Here is a 21,949-nt window from a genome sequence, read left to right as displayed (position 1 = left end):
TTAAAAAAACTCCAGCTCTACTCAGTTGCATACCGCCTACTTCGAGGGGATCTATTGCCTGACATACAAAGCTATGTCAAATCCAGAATTCATGGACATGCTCCACCTCAGTAAATCTAAATCCCTTAGAGCCACACGCTCGAGGGACTTGAACCTCAGCACAGAAATAAATAGAACTTGCTGGAGGGACAGGTTCATAACTCAGAGGCTCCCTTCGCTCTGGAATAGAACTCCAGTTCATGTGAGGCAGAGCACCTCACTGAATCTCTTCAAGAAAAATCTCGATACGTGGAAGGGGGATTGTAGGTTTGTCCCATGGATTACTCCCGTGTCACTATTAGACAGAGGCACAGTAAAATAAACCTTAAAAAGGGCACAGTATACTCAAATCAAGGGGTGGCGTAAGCCATACAGAATCGGGCTAGGCTTATTATTGCCCCAGGCAGATAGCCTAGTATGAACCTATGAACCTATGAACCTATGAACTTATGATCATCAAATAAATTGTTTGTTATCATAAGTAAGTTAAACAACATGGCAGGTGATTCTCTGTTCTCAAACACTACTGGGAAAAACTGGAACTTTCTACCTACTGAACTGACTTCTCTTCCTTCCCTACCCCTCCTCAAACAAAAACTGAAAATACTCCTCAGAACAAACTGGTTATGCCCATGCAGCAACCCTGACTAACCTATCACCTCTGTTATTCCCTCTACTGTCCCTAATTGAGCTTATGTTCTTTATGTTCTTTTAAAAGGGTCTCACTGAGACGGATACCTGGTATCAAAATCATGACCTCAAGCTAAATGCCAAAAAGTGCATAGTCATCCCCTTTAAAAAAACAAAGTACCCACAAACTACCACATAGGTGGTAGCCCCTAAATACAGAAGACATAATAAGGGATCTGGGGACCCAAGTAGATAGTAATCTCACCTTTAATAATCACATTGCCAAAGTGGTTAGGAAATCCTTCTACGTGGCCCACCTAATCAGAAAAAGGTTCGCATCCAGATCAAAAGAGGTCATTGTGCTCCTCTACTATCAGTCATCAGACCCATCATAGAGTACAACACCCCATTTGGGATGTACCTTACAAGACACCTGCAACAGCTGGAAAGACCACAGAAGTACCTCACCAAGAGGATCACTGGCATCAAACAGATGCCCTATGCAGCTCGACTGAAGAAATTACAGCTGTACTTGGTTGCATACCGCCTACTCAGAGGTGATATCTGCCTGACATACAAGGCCATGTCCAACCCAGAATTGATGGACATGCTCCACCTAAAGAAAACCTTATCCCCATGAGCCACACGCTCTAGGGATCTAAACCTCACCACAACAATAAATAGGACATGCTGGAGGGATAGATTCCTGTCCCAGAGACTTCCCATGCTTTGGAACAAGATCCCAATCTATATTAGGCAGAGCTCCTCACTAACACTCTTCAAAAGAAATCTTGACGAGTGGATGAGAAACAGAAAGTTTACCTCGGGTTCACTTCAGTGGCTCTGCTGGACAGAGGCACAGGGAACTAATCTAAGGGGGAGGCGAAAGCCAACACATTCTGGCTAGGCTTATAAATGCCTTTGGGCAGATAGCCTAGTAACTACCTATGAACCTATTGCATATGTAAGCAGAACTGTTAACCAGAAACTGCTATGATTGACTTTATGTGAATATGGTGTTCTATATTTTGTAAATAGTTATTAACCATTGCGTTCTATCTTTTGTAAATAGTTATTAACTATTGTGTTGTAAAATGTATTTTAGTATTCTTCAATGTTAACTTTATTTTAACCTAAACATTATTTTTCTCTATATTTGTCTTGGAGCTTTTCTCTACTGAAAATGGACATATATCCAGTTAGACTAGCCCAGTCAACAAATGTAAAATAAATAAATAAATAGAATAAAAGTGTATTGATACATTAGTAGTTTTCCCAGTTAATGGAGGGGTAGTAGAAGTCGCCCAGTGTGAGAGTGTTAGATTGGACCCTAATATTCTCCAGTATGCTTAGGAATGTGGAGTGTGAGTCTTGGGACATGGTTGGGGACCTATAACAGGGCACGACCTGAATCGCTGTCTTACCCAATGTTAGTTGCACCTGAAATATCTCTGATGCATTACGTTGGGCTACCAGTCTGGAGTTGTGCGCATCCTTTATGAATATGGAAACACCACCACCTTTGGAGCTTCAGACCAAGTTCTGGGGTGAAAAGTGTGGAATGAGTTATAGCTTGGTAGTACAGGGGTGCTTTCTGCTGCCTTTAACCAGGTCTCTGTTACAGCACAAATGTCGATGTTCTCCATTTTAAGGAGTGCTTCAACCAAGTGCATTTTGAGATTTAGATTTCTAGCATTGAGCAGCATAATGCTCCGATTGCATTTGTTTGCATCTGTTATGGTGGTAATTTGGTCTTTGGAACACTGCCTAAAAAAGGAACTATGGGGTGGCAAGATGCTTGACCAGTATCTGAAAACCCAGGGGTTACAGATGCAGGCCATCTCTGGCAAAGCATTGAGGTCTGTCAATCATGTCATCCCAGGCAGACAGATACTGGATGGTCAACCAAGCAATATTTGTATAACTCTTCATTAATGGCTCTGGTATTCAGAAGTGCTAATAATGTAGAGTCGATCCTATTCTTCATACTGCTTAGGTCAGTCCTAGCTACTGAACAATATGTACTAACATCACTCAGCATTTTACTCATGGTCGTATCATAATAACTAGTATCCATGATCACCATAGGTCCCCCCCTTATCGGCTGGTTTTATGGTGATGTACTGATTATTATGTAACTGTTTCAGTACTTGTTCTTTAGCACTTATAAAATTTCTTTCTATGTACATTACCACAAAATAACTCATACAGATCATAAGTAGATAAGATGTTAAAGGCTCCCAGAAATGGATGTACTATAGGAGTTATAGTACTGGGTTTGGTAAAAGAAAATGATTGTTCAGTATCTGCATTTGATTGTCCATAAGTCATTTTTAACATCACATTATGAATGAACAGTTTCAAGTCCAAAATAGTCTTAGATATGTCCGCCTTCTGAGAGGGTATGATTGTAAGACCGTTCTCAAGTATTGCCTTCTGATGTCATATAAGTTATGCTTGAGGGATATTCCGTATCAATGACTCTCCATGGTCTTCCACATTTTCTTGATTGTTTGGTAGCCCTCCCCCTCTAGGACATGTTTGCGTTTTTGCCTGCCCCTGCTCCTGGACTGACTGCAATGGTAACTGTTCTTCTGGTGTTTAGGAAGTGGCAGGCTCATAAAAGATCATTATTTTGAGGCTGTGTACATAGGGTCTTTGGGATGAACAACCTGTGCGTTAGGCCCTTCATTCACACTACTGGTGGTGTTGAATGTTGCCCATGCAGATCTTATGGGTTTATGCATTTTAACAGTGCTCTCCTCAGATTTGCTTACTTATTGTAGAGCCCTGTCAATGTTCAGGGCACCACATCATTAATTATATCAATTGCCTCTTTTGTATTCTTGCCAGCCTGCTGCAAATTCCATTGTACCTCACACTGATGATCATTGGACTTCTCTTCTCGATTCTTGGGCTAACTGAAGACTCTACCCAGTTGAAAGTCCCAAAAATCTCTTTCTATCTTGTTTAATTTACTTAATTTACTTTGCATTAGCCTTCTTTCAAATAAGACCACAGCATCTGCCAGTTCAGTCATCCTAGCTTCTACAACATGCTCAGGGTAAACCTCATACAGCTTGCCTTGTTGTTCCCTGATACTATCATGCAGTCTCTTCTCTTCAGTTTCAAAAAACTTATTTAACAACTTCATATATGAGAAACCTGTTTCGATATTGAGTTGCTGCCAAAGTTTGAGCAGTTCAGGGTAATGTTCACCCTGACTAAGCATGCTTACCACTCTATGGCCCCGTGGAACAATACAATGATGTAGACACACCTGAAAGTGCAGTCTCTGTAAATGTAACCTTTTTAGTTTAAACAAATCATCCTTCAAAAGATGCATATTCTTGTTGAACTTCAATAAATCCACCTGTCGCATATCATCTTCCTGCTTGACCAAATTATTCATAGAGGATACATTTAGCAATGGATTACTAGTAGCACATAACAGTTCATCAATTTTTCTGATGCTCCTCATACCAGCACCATTGATGCTAGCCACATAGGTTCATAGGTTCATAGGTTCATAGGTTCATACTAGGCTATCTGCCCAAGGGCATTTATAAGCCTAGCCCATAGTTATGTGGCTTTCGCCACCCCTTTAGTTTGAATAAAACTGTGCCTATTATTTTGCTGTGCCTCTGTCAAGCAGTGACACTGAAGTAATCCCCGGGGTATATCTGCGATCTCTCATCCATTGGTCAAGATTCCTCTTGAACAAGGCCAGCGAGGTGCTCTGCCTCACATGTACCGGGATTTTGTTCCACAGCATAGGGAGTCTCTGGGTGATGAATCTGTCCCTCCAGCACATTCTATTAATAACCGTGTCAAGGTTTAAGTCTCCCGCCCTTGTGGTTCTGAGGGATCTAGATTTTTTGAGGTGAAGCATATTCATCAAGTCTGGGTTTGACATGGCCTTATATGTCAGGCACAGGTCACCTCTGAGCAAGCGGTATGAGACTGAATAGAGCTGGAGTTCTTTCAGTCGGGCAGCATAAGACATATTTTTGAGACCCTTTATCCTTTTGGTGAGGAACTTTTGGGGCCTTTCAAGTTGCAGCAGGTGTTGGGTCAGATACATTCCGAATGGGGCATTGTACTCAATCATAGGTCTAATGAGTGATGAGTACAGGGGGACGATGACCTCCCTTGATCTAGATGTGAATCCCTTCAAGATCAGGTGGGCAATATAGAAGGTTTTCCTAACTACTTTAGCAACATGAGTGTCAAATGAAAGGCTACTGTCAACCTGGGTCCCCAGATCCCTGATGACTTCTTCTGTGCTCAGTGGATTGCCACCTATATGGTAGCTAGGGGTAACCTTGTTTTTCCCGAAGGGTATGACTATGCATTTCTTGGCGTTTAACTTTAGGCCATGGCTCTGGCACCAGTTATCTGTTTCTGTGAGGCCCTTCTGAAGGATATCTGTGTCAGATGTGTTTTCGACTATGGCGCCCAGTTTGCAGTCATCTGCAAACTTTGTCAGCCATAACCCTCCTGTGTTTGCTTGTACTTCAGAAAAGTAGATGCCGAACAAGAGTGAACCCAGGACTGAGCCCTGTGGGACACCACTTGTGACAGGCTTTGAGTCTGACATGGCTCCAGCAACTCTGACCCTGTGGGTTCTGTCACTTAGCCAGTTTGCAACCCATCTTGTGATGTATGGATTTACATTCAAGCTGATGAGTTTTTCGATGATACCTGAGTGGGGTATTGTGTCGAAGGCCTTTGCCAGGTTGAGGTAGGCTGGATGGACTGCCTTTCCCTCATCAATGGCCTTGGTGACTGTCTCGAAAAAGTCAACCAAGTTTAAGAGGCATGATCTGCCTTTGACAAAGCCAAACTGGGTTGGATCCAAAGTCTGCAAGTTCCCTATGTCTTTATTTATGAGTTCCATTATGATCCTCTCCATGGCTTTGCAGATAAGGCTTGTCAAGCTAATGGGGTGGTAATTTCCAGGGTCAGTGGAGGCACCGCCCTTGTGAAGTGGGACCACAGTCGCCGTGCGCCACTCCTTGGGTACGTATCCTGAGGTGAGGCTAAGATTAAACAGCTGTCCTAACTGTGGGTTTAATTCCTCGTTGAGTTCGTGGAGCACACAGCCGGGGACACCATCCGGTCCCATGGATGCTGTGTTTTTTGCCTTTGTGAGAGCAGTTCTCACCTGGGCGTTGGAGATGTTTGGGGGGCTACAATCCTCTGGTATAGATATTTCTCCTTTTGGGGGGGAGGTGGGGAGAAGTTTGCACTGAACCTGTCAGCCAGTATGTTGGCAATGTGTGTAGGTTCAGTAATCTTCACATCATTTTGAACTAATTCTGAGCATATCTGGGAGTTTCCATCTAGGTTTCTAACATAGCTAAAGAAGGCCTTATGATTGTCTTTTGAGTCCTTGGCGATTTTTCTCTCAAAATTTGCCTTGGATGATTTTATGAGAGCTCTTAGTTTTTTACTTATAATGATCAAAGGTGTCTTACCTTTCAAGGATTTTGCTCTATCTTGTAGTAGCTTCCTCCTTTTGTTGTATAGCTTGTTTATGGCTGGGGTCCACCAGACTGGACGCTTGCCTTTGGTACAGAGATTCTTAGTTTTGTTTGGGATTGCCTGATCCATGCAGTCCTGTAGGTGCTGGTAGAAGGCATTTGTAAGTGATTCAGCAGTTTGAGTAATGTTTACCACTGGCTCAGGGGCCTTAAAGGAGACCACACTAGTTTTTAGAAGTGTGAAGTCGGCTTTTGAGAAGTTTTTCACTGTGGTCTTTTTTATTTCAGGTGGGGGCGGGATGAGGACCTCCAGCGAGATTAGTTTATGATATGATCTCACCAGTGAGGGGTATACTTCTGGTGTTGAACATTTTGATCCCATGTTCGTGATGATGAGATCAAGTATGTTTTCTCCTCTTGTGGGGATGGTGACTAGTTGTTCTATGGCATTTGAGTTTATGAACTCCAGGAATCTTTGGGTTAGAGTGTTTGGGCTTGATTAGTGTTCCCAGTCTATATTAGGGTAGCTGAAGTCACCTAGTATGATGGTGTTTGGAGATACATTTATCCCCTCCAATGTTTTCAGGAAGGCCATGTGAGCTTCCTGAGTTTGAGAGGGTGGCCTGTAACATGCTACAAATTGCAGAGCAGTCTTGCCTATGGTTAATTGCACCTGGATGGTCTCCGATGCATCGTGCGTTGCCACCAACCTTGAGGTGTGGGTGTCCTTTATGAATATGGACACCCCCCCTCCTTTCTTGGTGTTGTCCGGATTTTGGGGCCGGAACGCATGATATGAGGTGAAACCTGATAGTGCTGGGGTGCTCTCAGGAGCCTTGAACCAGGTTTCTGTCACAGCACAGACATCGATGTTCTCCATACTGAGAAGGGCCTTGAGTGCGTGCATCTTGAGATTGAGACTTCTGGCATTGAGCAGCATTACCCTTAGTTTTTTTTCCTTTTTTGTGTTCTAGGGTGGTAGGTTTATAATTTGAGCCTTGCCTAAAAAAGGCACTATGGGGGTGGCAAGAGCCTTTGCCAATATCCGGAAGCCCAGGGGTGACAGGTGCAAGCCGTCCCTTGCGAGGCAGCGTGGCTTGTCCAGCATGTCATCCGAGGCAGACAGACATTGGATCCCCTTTGAATGACACCAGAATTTAAGCCAATTATTAAAGCTGATCATCTTATCACTGTATTGTGGCATCATTCTAGGTGAAGGTAGGATACTGCTCAAGGTCAGGGTCATACCTGCCTGTGCTACATAATCAGAGAGCTCCTCAATGTCCCTTTTCATGTAGTCCAAGGAGGTACGTCTCAGGTCGTTGACACCAGCGTGGACAATGACTGAGTCGTAGTTGTACCTGCTGTTGAGAGACATGAGTGCGTGCGTTATGTGGCGGATTCTAGCGCCCGACAGGCAGCTTACTGTGACCTTCTCCTTACTCAGTCTTGTGAGTGGGACGTCAGTGTGTCTGACTATGGAGTCACCAATGACGAGTGTGTCTGGCATTGTGTTTGGCCTTAAGGGCTGTGACTGTTTGACACTCTGACTGTGTGGTCTGTCTGTTGCATGTGTTGGGTCCTGAGGTGGTAGTTGTTTGGGTGTCTGCTTTGGTGGCCTCTGCTGTTTTGGTACATTTTTGATCAGAGCCTCCGAGTATGTCTTTGTGTGATTATGTGTATGATTTGAAGTTGTGATGGTACTATGTGTGACTGGGTATGTATTGTGTGTGGATACCTTCTCCCCCTGTCTGGTCTTGCCAGTCCTATGTTGAGAGAGCTCAGCCTCCATTTTGGCCGTATAGTTGCATCTCTCGCATGTATTTGTGTTTTGTGGGAGAAGGAGAGGATTGTCTGTGTACATGAGGCAATTGTAACATTGCCTCAATATTCCCAGGTTCACCAGTTGAGCAGGAGAGGACACTAGCAACTGATCCCTCGACATACTAGAAGTAATAGATAAAAAGACTTTCAAAGGACTCCGGGGGATGTGGGTTTTAGGCTGGTGGGGTACTATCTATAATAAGAGTGCTTTATCAAGGTGCAAGTACTGTAGGAGTAAGTGCTAGGCTTTACAGATAGAAAATAGTCTACTTGGGAATCAAGTAGAGATGAACTTTTCAGTTAGGATACGCTGGTTAGATCAGCAGTACAGCTCAAGGAAGGTAGTTTTAAGGGAAAATTTGAAGAGTGGAATTTAGGTGGCCTGAATAGTTTAACCTTGTTTAACCGCCGCTGCTCTTGTGTGCAACAGTGGCAACTCCGCGCTAAATCGCGCTAACGCGCGTTTAGCGTGTTTTATATCAGGGGGCTGAAAAAAGCTAGGAACTGGCCCAAAACGACCAATAGACTACAAGTTACTGGCTGAAACCTCACAAAACTGGACCAACAGGTAGCTCAATGCTTCCCACTCCCACTGGTAAGCAAGGGAACTTCCTCTCTTCCAAATTAGGCAAAGAATCAGTAACAGGAACTACAAACAAAGTCCAGGGATCAGCAACTCTGAAACTGGACTACTCTAGCTCAGTAAGGCGGGAAAACAAGAGATATTTTTTTTTTTTTTTTCAGAAAACAAGGAGAAACAGATACAGTAGACACTTATAAATGCTATAAATCGGTTATCACAGCCTACAGAAACAATTTGCAACAATTACAGATTTAAAAGTAACAAATTGAGATTTCAAGTGCAATAACAAGATATATGCAGAAAAACAATTACAATATATCAGCAAAGCAGGCGAAATACAGTCACTAGGTAATTAGAAGTGGGAAAGCCACAAAAAATATACTTAAATCAGGTAAATTTGCTTTTTTAGCTCTCTGAAGCCTGGATTACTCTACTGGCCACCACGAGGATCTGTGCTGAGTAGGTACAAGCTGGAAAACGCGCGTAATGCCTGATATTGTCTCCTGCATTAAATCCGCTCACTGCACTGCACCATTTTTTCAGCTGTTTCAGGAGTTAACTATACTACAGTTTTGCTTGCATTTGCTTGCAGGAATTTTCTCCATTTCTACCCCCTTTCCCCTCATTTTGTATTCATCTGTTGTGTAGATTTTGTTTATTCTAAAGTTTGCATAGGTAACAGGGTGATTTTTGAACATGGAAACAGCGTGATTTAATTATTTGTATCAATGCAGTAATTTTTTATCTAATGTGCAGCAGATTAGATCATGCTTTGTAGTTTGCACAAGTAGCTGAGCGATCTTGAAAATTTAATATGTTTTCCTAAGAAGTAACTTGTATCAGTTGTGAAGCTTTGCAACTAACATGTAGCAATTCAGAGCATGTTTTGCAGTTTGTACAGACAGCTGACTGCTTCTGAATATTGCAACAATGTTATTTAGTAATATCTTTCTTTAAGTTAGTTAATTTGTATCAACTCGGGTCATGTGATCGCTCTAGCACAGTGTACTGGCAGCTAAGTGATTTTAAGCCAGGTCAGTATGTTTTAGCTCTTTTGTAAGGTCTGAAGACATGAGTCTGTTACTCGTGAAAGCGCATACCTGTTTTATATGAAATAAACTACTGGTTGCCATTATTCTGGCCATGTTCTGGACCATACTTTTTCTTGGATTTTTACTTTATTTTGTTTTGTTTGGTCCATTTACCGTGGGAGTTGGAGTTCTTGTACCATTGATAAGAATAACACTGCAGTAAGAAATTCTTCTTCAGATAAAAAGCTAGGAATTTAGCTAGACATATCCCTTAAATTCAACCTACACATAGAAAATACTAGAAAACAGATTAACCCACTACTATTCTTGGCCAATAAAATCCCCCCTTCTTTCCAAATAGTCCAGAATAGCAAGAGGCAAAGGCATTGTACTAGTCCAAGTAGGACATTCATTCCCTCTAATAGCATATTCCTCAAAGCTTCTTCTTCTTCTTCTTCTTCTTTCGGCTATTCCCGTTAGCGGTCGCCACAGCGGATCACCTTTTTCCATTTCTTCCTGTCCTCTCCATCTTGCTCTGTCACAATAACCATCTGCATGTCCTCTCTCACCACATCCATAAAACTTAACTTAGGCCTTCCTCTTTTCCTCTTACCTGGCAGCTCCAACCTTCTCCTCCTTCTCCCAATATACAGAGCATCCCTCCTCAGCACATGTCCAAACCAACTCAGTCTTGCCTCTCTAATTTTGTCTCCAAATTGTGCAAACTGAGCTGACCCTCTAATATACTCATTTCTAATCCTGTCCATCCTCATCACACCCAATGCAAATCTTAACATCTTTAACTTTGCCACCTCCAGCTGTGATTCCTGTCTTTTCGTCAATGCCACTGTCTCCAACCCATATAACATAGTTGGTCTCATTACCATCTTGTAGACCTTGTCTTTCACTCTTACTGGTACATGTCTGTTACAAATTGCTCCTGACACTCTTCTCCACCCACTCCACCCTTTCTGCACTATCTGTTTCACCACTCTTCCACACTCACCATTTCTCTGAACTGTTGATCCCAAGTATTTAAACTTACCCACCTTCAACAGTTCTACTCCCTGCATCCTCACCATTCCTCTGTATTCCCTCTTATTCATACACATATATTCTGTCTTAGTCCTGCTGACCTTCATTCTTCTCCTATCTAGGGTATATCTCCACTTCTCCAGGGTCTTCTCAACTTGTTCCCTACTCTCATTACAGATCACAGTGTCATCCACAAGCATCATAGTTCACTGGGACGCCTGTCTGATCTCATCTGTCAACCTGTCCATCACCATTGCAAATAAGAAAGGGCTCAGAGCTGATCCTTGATGTAATTCCATCTCCGCCTTGAATGCATCCATCACTCCTACCACTGAACAAACTATTACACCTCTCCTTACTAGATGGGGACATTCATCCTAACCCAGGACCAGGGCAAAAAACAAGCACATAACCACAAATTCATGTTCCCGCTACCCCAAATATCCCATCTAAATCTCCCAACTCACTCTATATAGCTCACCTCAATATTTGCAGCATAAATAATACAATTTCCCACCTCCATGCTCTCCTGGATGTTCATTCCTTTGATATACTTTGTTTGACAGAAACATGGCTAAAACCCACTACACAAGATGTTGAAATTATTCCATCTGGGTACAACATCTTGAGACAAGACCGCAAAGTAAAAAAAGGAGGGGGTGTTCCTATCCTCTAAAAAAAAGGGCTACAAATATCTATACTAGATCTTGGTTCCTCTTCTGAATACGATGCTGAAATCATTAGCACCAAACTTCAACTTAATCCCAGCAAATTCCTAAATATAATATGTATCTACTAGCCCCCTGGTAACAACATCACCACTCTGGAAGGTATCCTTGCTGAACTCTCCAGAAAAATTCCCCAAGAGACATTAATTCTTGAAGACTTTAATATTGACTGGAAGGACTGCTCTACTGAATCACCAACCTTCCATATTAACCTTAATGGCTTCTCACAAACAATTAACTCCCCAACCAGAATTAATAAACCCAATAACAAAGAATCCATCCTAGACTGGATTCTAATAAATAATCACCAACAACTCTATAATGCAGGGACCCTCCCTGATGATGTGAGTGACCATTCTCTCACTTACATAATCCGGCAAAGGTCAAGCTCACACCACCCAACCATATATAAAACAATAAGAAGCAACAGAAACTTTAACCCCAATAACTTCCAAGCTGAACTAAAATAATGTGATTGGGCACCTATAAAATACCTCCCTCTTGCCAAAGCAACAAACTACTTTAACTCAAAATTCTTAACAATCCTTAATGACCATGCACCAAAGTGTTCCATCAAAATTAAATCTAAACCCACCCTATGGCTTACAAAGAAAACCAGGCAGAAAATTCAACAGAGAAATAAAGTTTGGTTACTATGGAGAACAACTAAAAACCCCGTAGACCATCAAAATTTCAGGCAAAAAAGAAATGAGACTAAGAAAGCTATACTTGAAGATAAAATAAACTTTTACTTCCACATCCAACAGACCAACCAAAATAATCCACAAAAGTTCTGGGCTAGCATAAACAGACTACTTCAACCAGGCCAATCTGCAACACCACCCCCTATAGGACCAAATTCCGAGAAACCAAAGCAAACTGCTAATGCTTTTCATACCTTCTTCACTGAGACCATCCAAACACTTGCTAATCAACTAACAGCCGATAGCTCTGCCCTTCCAACCAACGCTACTAAATCTCTCCCAACTCTAAACTTGCAACCTGTCCCAACTTCCCTCATCTGCAACCTCTTAAGTAAACTAAAACCTACTAAACCTACTACCCCCTCAGCTGACCAGCTACCTGCTGAATACCTGCAAAAGGCAGACAAAGTCATAGCTTATCCTGTATCATTGCTGATAAAAAGAACCATAGAAGAAAGCACTATTCCCACCATCTGGAAAATCTCCTACAGTATTCCCCTACACAAGGGTGGAAACTCCAGAGAATATTCTAACTATCGTCCCATAGCTCTACTTTCCCCATTATCTAAAATAATGGAAAAGTGCATTCACAGACAGTTACTCAACCACCTACTCCAGAACAATTTACTGGCCAAATCTCAACATGGCTTCAGGCCTTTCCATAGTACCAACAAGCGAAAAAACCAAGACTCCGTAAACACCGAAACTGTCAAAAGGAGGTAGGCAGCCAGTAGTATAGCAGAAACACGCAGTAATGAGTTTAAAATACGCGTTAACGTATAACAAGTTTATTAGCACAAGACACGTTTTCGTCTCTCCTGAATGAGAAACGTCTTCAGAAAATAAAAAGAGTAGCACTGGAACCTTTTAAAAGTTCCACCCAAAGGCCAAACAGTAGTATGATCCAATCAGCAGTACTCATAGAATTGTGAAATTAAAGGTACGAGTAACAACTTAACCTGAACAGGTAAAACAATGTTACTTATAAAAGTCGTTATATAAAATCATGTGTATAAAATAATGTATGTAAAAATATAATCTGAACTGTTAAAGATAGATAAATTTAACAGTCATAAATGTTAAAACATATCAGTAATAAAACATGAACAAATGCTGATGTTAAAGGAACATCAACAAGATCGTCTCCTGTGTGTTATTGTACAAATAATGCGTCTAAAGAGACGTAATAAAACAATAATTATCTCAAGTAGCTCTTCAATTTCAGCAAACAAGTGATGTTACAATTGTCATTAAGACCCAGGACACAAAATGCATTTAAAAGTAGTTGCCATTCTAATTCATGGCATTCTGACTGGATATAAACTGGTCCACCTCTAACATCCCAAACTACCTGGTCTATAGCTAGAAACTGAAAACAGTGATCAGGTTTAACATTAACATGTTTAGCTAGTGCGTTATCACTCTTGTTTTTAGAAATAGCATAAACATGCTCGTAGATTCTGTCTCATAATCTACGATCGGTTTTCCCTACGTAAAAAGAATTGCAGGTTTTGCACGTAGCTAAATAGATTATACTTTTGGAGTTGCAGTTAAGCTTATGCTTAATATGATATTTCTTATTAGCTGTCTCAAAACAACTGCTTCTATTTACATATTTACACATTCTACAAGTGCCACAAGGAGAGCACCCGCAAGATCTGTTACTAGTCCTGAACTGTTTACGTTCAAGAAGGCTTTTCAAATTAGAACCTCTCCTATATATGGTAGTTGGAAAGGAACCGATTCTCTCTATTAGTAAACTGTCTTTAGACAGTAAGTGCCAGTTCTTAGGTAACAACAGTTTAATCTGTTCACTTTCATTGTTAAATGAAGTAATGAAACTGTGCTTATAGTGTTGGTCAATAGCTTTAGAAACCACCTCTAAGGTGTCCCTGTTAGTAAAACCAAAATTAGTAGAACTACTCATAAGATATAGATCGCTATTAATTTCAGTGACAAGAGGTAACTCTGTGTTGTAACTGTCATTGCAAATCAAAATAGGGTTAAGTAGTCCTAACTCACATTTATTTATAACTTCTACTGTTAAGTCGTGAACCAGATGCATAGGGTAACCCCTGTTCACGAACATGTTCTCTAATAAGTGGCATTCGCCTAGGAAGTCTGCTTCTGTAGAGCACATCCTAGCTGCTCTAACCAGTTGGCCTTTTACAATTGAGCTTTTCTGTTTAAAAGGGTGAGCACTAGAGAAATGTAAAAAAGAATTACAGTACGTTGACTTCCTGTAAATGGTGGAACTTAACTTATTATTAGGCACTCTAGTAAGTTTAACATTCCGATAGTCAATACTAGATGTGCCGAATTTATAAGTCAATTGGAGAAACGTAGTAGTAGAGTTAAGGTATTCAATGAATGAATACCATGGGCTCCCCATGTGATGCAAGTCTGGCTAACTTGTCCGTAGCTTACTGGGAAAAACTTTTCATTTTAGACAAACCAGAAATATCTATCCCCTTAGTGTTCTACACAAGATTTCTAGATGACATTTTTGTCATTTTTAGAGGTAATAGTGAAGAAGCTGGTAGATTAATTGAATACCTTAACTCTAATACTATGTTTCTCCAATTGACTTATAAATTCGGCACATCTATTATTGACTATCTGGATGTTAAAATTACTAGAGTGCCTAATAATAAGTTATGTTCCACCATTTACAGGAAGTCAACGTACTGTAATTATTTTTTACATTTCTCTATTGCTCACCCTTTTAAACAGAAACTCTCAATTGTAAAAGGCCAACTGGTTAGAGCAGCTAGGATGTGCTCTACAGAAACAGACTTCCTAGGCGAATGCCACTTATTGGAGAACATGTTCGTGAACAGGGGTTACCCTATGCATCTGGTTCACGACTTAACAGTAGAAGTTATAAATAAATGTGAGTTAGGACTACTTAACCCTATTTTGATTTGCAATGACAGTTACAACACAGAGTTACCTCTTGTCACTGAAATTAATAGCGATCTATATCTTATGAGTAGTTCTACTAATTTTGGTTTTACTAACAGGGACACCTTAGAGGTGGTTTCTAAACCTGTTGACCAACACTATAAGCCCAGTTTCATTACTTCATTTAACAAGGAAAGTGAACAGATTAAACTGTTGTTACCTAAGAACTGGCACTTACTATCTAAAGACAGTTTACTAATAGAGAGAATCGGTTCCTTTCCAACTATCATATATAGGACAGGTTCCAACTTGAATAGCCTTCTTAAATGTAAACAGTTCAGGACAAGTAGCAGATCTTGCGGGTGCTCTCCTTGTGGCACTTGTAGAATGTGTAAATATGTAAATAGAAGCAGTTGTTTTGAGATAGCTAATAAGAAATATCATATTAAGCATAAGCTTAACTGCAACTCTAAAAGTATAATCTATTTAGCTACGTACAAAACCTGCAATGCTTTTTACATAGGGAAAACCAATCGTAGATTATGAGACAGAATCTATGAGCATGTTTATGCTATTTCTAAAACAAGAGTGATAACGCACTAGCTAAACAAGTTAATGTTAAACCTGATCACTGTTTTCAGTTTCTAGCTATAGACCAGGTAGTATGGGATGTTAGAGGTGCACCAGTTTATATCCAGTCAGAATGCCGTGAATTAGAATGGCAACTACTTTTAAACGCATTTTGTATCCCGGGTCTTAATGACAATTGTAACATCACTTGTTTACTGAAATTGAAGAGCTACTTGAGATAATTAATGTTTTATTACGTCTGTTTAGACGCACTATTTGTACAATAACACACAGGAGATGATCTTGTTGATGTTCCTTTAACATCAGCATTTGTTCGTGTTTTATTACTGATATAATGTTTTAACATTTATGACTGTTAAATGTATCTATCTTTAACAGTTCAGATTATATTTTTACATACATTATTTTATACACATGATTTTATATAACGACTTTTATAAGAAACATTGTTTTACCTGTTCAGGTTTATGTTGTTACTCGTACCTTTAATTTCACAATTCTATGAGTACTCCTGATTGGATCACACTACTGTTTGGCCTTTGGGCAGAACTTTTAAAAGGTTTCAGTGCTACTCTTTTTATTTTCTGAAGATGTTTCTCATTCAGGAGAGACGAAAACGTGTCTTGTGCTAATAAACTTGTTATACGTTAACACATATTTTAAACTCATTACTGCATGTTTCTGCTATACTACTGGCTGCCTACCTCCTTTCAACAATTTTGGTGTTCACGGAGTCTTGGTTTTTTCACTTGTTGCTTTGTTTACTATGGTGGCAGGAGTTTCTTGCAGCCCAACGAGTCCTAACGTATTTGGTTCAGGCAAACACACAGAACTATCACAGTTAACTGTAATTTTGAGTTTGTTAACTCAATGCATTGACACACTCACTAACCATTTGGATTTAGTGGAGAAGAGACATAATGAAGCAGTTTTTAAGTGCAATGTAAACTCAGCTCACAATAAGTCACAAAATGGTCAAATTTCCAATAGTGTGGACAGTGAACAGGCGGGATCGAGTTTTAGCCCACCTCCATTCCCGTTGGGACAACCTGTCTGTCAACTCGAGCCTTGCTCTAATACTACAGCTTTGAGTAACCAAGTGGATGGCACAGGGCTTATTGGCGTTCCATCGCTTTTGGAATGAGTGAACAACACATGTCGTTTAACTACAAGTTTCACCCTCAAAATGGATCGACTGGCCTCAACATCTCCATCTTCACCAGTGAGTACTCAGGTGATTTCAGATAAATTAAAACTTCTAGGTTCTAAACTTCTGAAGTTAAAAAAAATTACAGCTTGAAGTGATCTACTTCAAACAATGTTTAGTTAAGAAGTTAGTGCCCAAAGGCTTACGTTACCATCAGCTCCCAACAGGGCTTATACCTGAATCTCCTTTTCATAAAGAGTTACTGGAACTGTTTAACTCTTTTGGTTTTTCATTAATGGAATGTATGATTAAACATTATTACACTCAAATTGACTGTATCACTGTCGAAGTGGACAAGCTTGAAAAGGACATAAAAACTAATGTCAACTTTCTTAGATACAAATTTGATTACGAAAGAGTTTTTTTCCAGTATTGGCCAACTACTGGATAAACTAAAGACCAATAAAATAAGAAAACTAAACAGAGACCATTTAGCTTACTCTAACGGGTCAGCGTACCCTAAACCACAAGTGGCTCAAGTCTGGAATAGCAATAACTGTATGAAAGGACTGAATCATTTAAACTCTTCTATTAATGTAGACAGTTTGAATGATGTTAATATTGGTATGATGGACAACAATGTTCAAGTCACTGAACCATTAAGGCATAGTGAAAGATTACAGTCTATTAACAACAACAGTAACAATAATAACAATACCCATCAGTCTGTACAAGATATTAACCAACATGTCCAGCAACAGGTTTTTCATCAAGGGACCAAACCCAAGAACTTGTTAAAACCTCAAAATCTCGGAACCAGAGGAACAAAACTTGGAACAACAGGAGAAAGAGATGAATGATTCCATTTCAGCCTGTGATTCCACTGAACTGACTATATTGAAGAACACTAATGGCAATTTCAATATATACAATTTTTCATCGATTTCTATTGACTCAGATTTAGTGGAACTTCTAGCAAAGGGCAACACCTTTGTACCTAGTTACAACATGAACCTTGCCAAGACTTTGATGGACTTGAAATGTTTTGTTAGGAAACTAAATCTCCCTTACCTGTTCAGTAACCATGACATACCTCATTCCTCTTTTAAACCTTTAAGCACATTCAATCCTCCTTTACATCCTTTATTGCATATGTTCGAAAGTGTCTGCGAACTTGATATTAGGGGCATTGTACACACACTTAAATCAGGTTACCACCCTAGAGTTAATAACATCAGTTCTGACCAACATCAAGCACTAAACCTGATTAGATCAAGTATGGTACGATGCATTAAACCAGATAAGGGGGGTGCTTTAGTCATTTTTGACATGAACGAATATACTAATAGAATGAAGGTGGTTCTAAACAACCCGGCTTACTCTAAAGTGTCACTTAATGAATACAATACAGCTTTGAGTAGAGTGAAAAGCTATTTTAGAGACCTATTCATTGAATCTAAAATTGATTTAGACACCTACAACTACATCAACATCCCATTTCCAAAGTTACCCATCATGTTTGGAATTCCTAAAATTCACAAGGATATTTTGAATCCACCAATGAAACCTCTCATCGATGGTAGAACATCTTCAACATATCCTTGTGCAAAAGTGGTAGACTCTATACTTCAAAGATATTTGAAAAGGATTCCACAAGTCTGTAAAGACTCATGGTCACTTTTGGAGAGTCTTAACAACCTGTCTATTGATCATGACTCAAACTTCTTGACCATTGATGTAGTTGATTTATATACTTCCATTCCCCATATGGAAGCAACTGAATGGGTTTCTTTAATGTTGAAGGACATGAATGCCCCAAACAATGACATCTATGTGGTTTCAGAGCTTTTCAACATTATTCTTACTAATAACATTTTCACTTTTAATAACCAGTACTTTTTACAGAAACATGGGATAGCCATGGGCTCCCCATGTGGAGCAAGTCTGGCTAACTTGTTCGTAGCTTACTGGGAAAAACTTTACATTTTAGACAAACCAGAAATATCTAACCTCATAGTGTTCTACACAAGATTTCTAGATGACATTTTTGTCATTTTTAGAGGTAATAGTGAAGAAGCTGATAGATTCATTGAATACTTTAACTCTACTACTACGTTTCTCCAATTTACTTATAAATTCGGCACATTATTATTACAGTATTGACTATCTAGATGTTAAACTTACTAGAGTGCCTAATAATAAGTTAAGTTCCACCATTTACAGGAAGTCAACGTACTGTAATTCTTTTTTACATTTCTCTAGTGCTCACCCTTTTAAACAGAAAAGCTCAATTGTAAAAGGCCAACTGGTTAGAGCCGCTAGGATGTGCTCTACAGAAACAGACTTCCTAGGCGAATGCCACTTATTGGAGAACATGTTCGTGAACAGGGGTTACCCTATACATCTGGTTCACGACTTAACAGTAGAAGTTATAAATAAATGTGAGTTAGGACTACTTAACCCTATTTTGATTTGCAATGACAGTTACAACACAGAGTTACCTCTTGTCACTGAAATTAATAGCGATCTATATCTTATGAGTAGTTCTACTAATTTTGGTTTTACTAACAGGGACACCTTAGAGGTGGTTTCTAAACCTATTGACCAACACTATAAGCACAGTTTCATTACTTCATTTAACAATGAAAGTGAACAGATTAAACTGTTGTTACCTAAGAACTGGCACTTACTGTCTAAAGACAGTTTACTAATAGAGAGAATCAGTTCCTTTCCAACTATCATTTATAGGAGAGGTTCCAACTTGAAAAGCCTTCTTGAACGTAAACAGTTCAGGACTAGTAACAGATCTTGTGGGTGCTCTCCTTGTGGCGCTTGTAGAATGTGTAAATATGTAAAGAGAAGCAGTTGTTTTGAGATAGCTAATAAGAAATATCATATTAAGGTTCTACCTGACAGAAGACCCAGGTAAGTGTGTGTTGTGTGTGTGTTGTGGTGTGTGCAGTGTATGGGGGTGTGGTTTCGACTATGTCAGGTAGAACCCATATTAAGCATAAGCTTAACTGCAACTCCAAAAGTATAATCTATTTAGCTATGTGCAAAACCTGCAATGCTTTTTACGTAGGAAAAACCGATTGTAGATCATGAGACAGAATCTACGAGCATGTTTATGCTATTTCTAAAAACAAGAGTGATAACGCACTAGCTAAACATGTTAATGTTAAACCTGATCACTGTTTTCAGTTTCTAGCTATAGACCAGGTAGTTTGGGATGTCAGAGGTGGACTACTTTCTATCCAGTCAGAATGCCGTGAATTAGAATGGCAACTACTTTTAAACGCATTTTGTGTTCCGGGTCTTAATGACAATTGTAACATCACTTGTTTACTGAAATTGAAGAGCTACTTGAGATAATTAACGTTTTATTACATCTCTTTACACGCATTATTTGTACAATAACACACAGGAGACGATCTTGTTGATGTTCCTTTAACATCAGTATTTGTTCGTGTTTTATTACTGATATGTTTTAACCTTTATGAATGTTAAATTTATCTATCTTTAACAGTTCAGATTATATTTTTACATACATTATTTTATACACATGATTTTATATAACGACTTTTATAAGTAACATTGTTTTACCTGTTCAGGTTTATGTTGTTACTCGTACCTTTAATTTCACAATTCTATGAGTACTGCTGATTGGATCACACTACTGTTTGGCCTTCGGGCGGAACTTTTAAAAGGTTCCAGTGCTACTCTTTTTATTTTCTGAAGACGTTTCTCATTCAGGAGAGATGAAAACGTGTCTTGTGCTAATAAACTTGTTATACGTTAATGCTTATTTTAAACTCATTACTGCGTGTTTCTGCTATACTACTGGCTGCCTACCTCCTTTTGACCTTTCCATAGTACAACAACTGCACTCCTATACATCACTGATAGCATCAGTAAAAACCATAATAACAATCGTCTTTCTTCAGCACTTTTCATTGACCTTTCAAAAGCATTCGACATGGTCAACCATCACTTACTTCTCAATATTCTAAAATCCTTCTCTATGGACACAAAGACTATAAAATGGTTCCAGTCCTACCTTGATAATTGACAGTAGGCAGTGCTATGGGACAACAACCTCTCATCCCATCTCCCAGTTACTCTAGGTGTTCCTTGGGGCTCTGTATTGGGCCCCCTCCTTTTCTCAATATTTATCAATGACCTCAGCCTAGCTATTTCTTTAACTAACTGTGTACAATACGCAGATGATTCGACAATAATCTGCTCAGCTAAATCTTAATCACAACTACAGACTCTAACTCAGACAATGATCAATAAAACAGAAAATTGGTTTCTACAACGCTGCCTCCTCTTGAACCCGAAAAAAAACAAACTCCTCCTCTTCACTCCTACCCGTAAATCACTCCCAATAAACTTTTCAGTCTTATCCAATAATGGTACACTCATATCGCCCGATCCAACAACTAAACTTCTAGGGGTAACCATTGATAACAGCCTGAACTTTGAAACCCATATCAACAATACCATAAAAACTGTCAACAGGAAACTAGGCTCTCTCTATAGGATAAAACCCTTTCTCTCCCCACTAGCCAGAACCACTATTGCCTATTCCCATCTTATCTCCACACTTCTTTATGCTTCTTCCATATATACTAACTTGTCAAAAAATAGCCTTAACAAGCTAGCCAATGCTTACAATAGCATTGCCAGATTTGCTACTGTTTCCTCCTTTAGGACCCATCACTGCCATAATTTGAAACAATCAGGCTGGTTAGAGCTTCTGAATCAGATTCACTTTAAACAACTCACCATTGCACACAAAACCCTTTTCCAACCTACCAATACCCCAATACTTGCTAGTCTCATTAACCAATATAAGAACCTTTCAACTTTACGCTCATCTAATAAACTACTTGTATCAACTTGTAAATCTAATAACATGGCAGGAGCTGCTCTGTTCTCAAATGCAGTTGGAAAGTATTGGAACCAACTCCCCCATGAACTTACATCACCGTCTTAATTTACACTTTTTAAACACAATCTGAAACTCTATCTTAAAACCCATTGGTTATGTCCCTGTACAAATCCAGACTAATCTCATACTATATCCCAAATACCCTCTCAAGACCTAATTCCTGCTCTAGCTGTGTCTTTTTAGATCAAGGCCTATATTTGGCAAAAACATATCTTATCCTAGTAGAGATAATTTAAATACCTAGTTAAATTCTTCTGCATATAATTCTAAAGCATCCTACCTAAGGCAGGCAA

This window comes from Protopterus annectens, chromosome 1.part1 (assembly GCF_019279795.1).
Source record: "Protopterus annectens isolate FY-2018-M chromosome 1.part1, PAN1.0, whole genome shotgun sequence".
Taxonomy (NCBI): Eukaryota; Metazoa; Chordata; order Ceratodontiformes; family Protopteridae; genus Protopterus; species Protopterus annectens.
Note: the sequence above shows the minus strand (reverse complement) of the source record.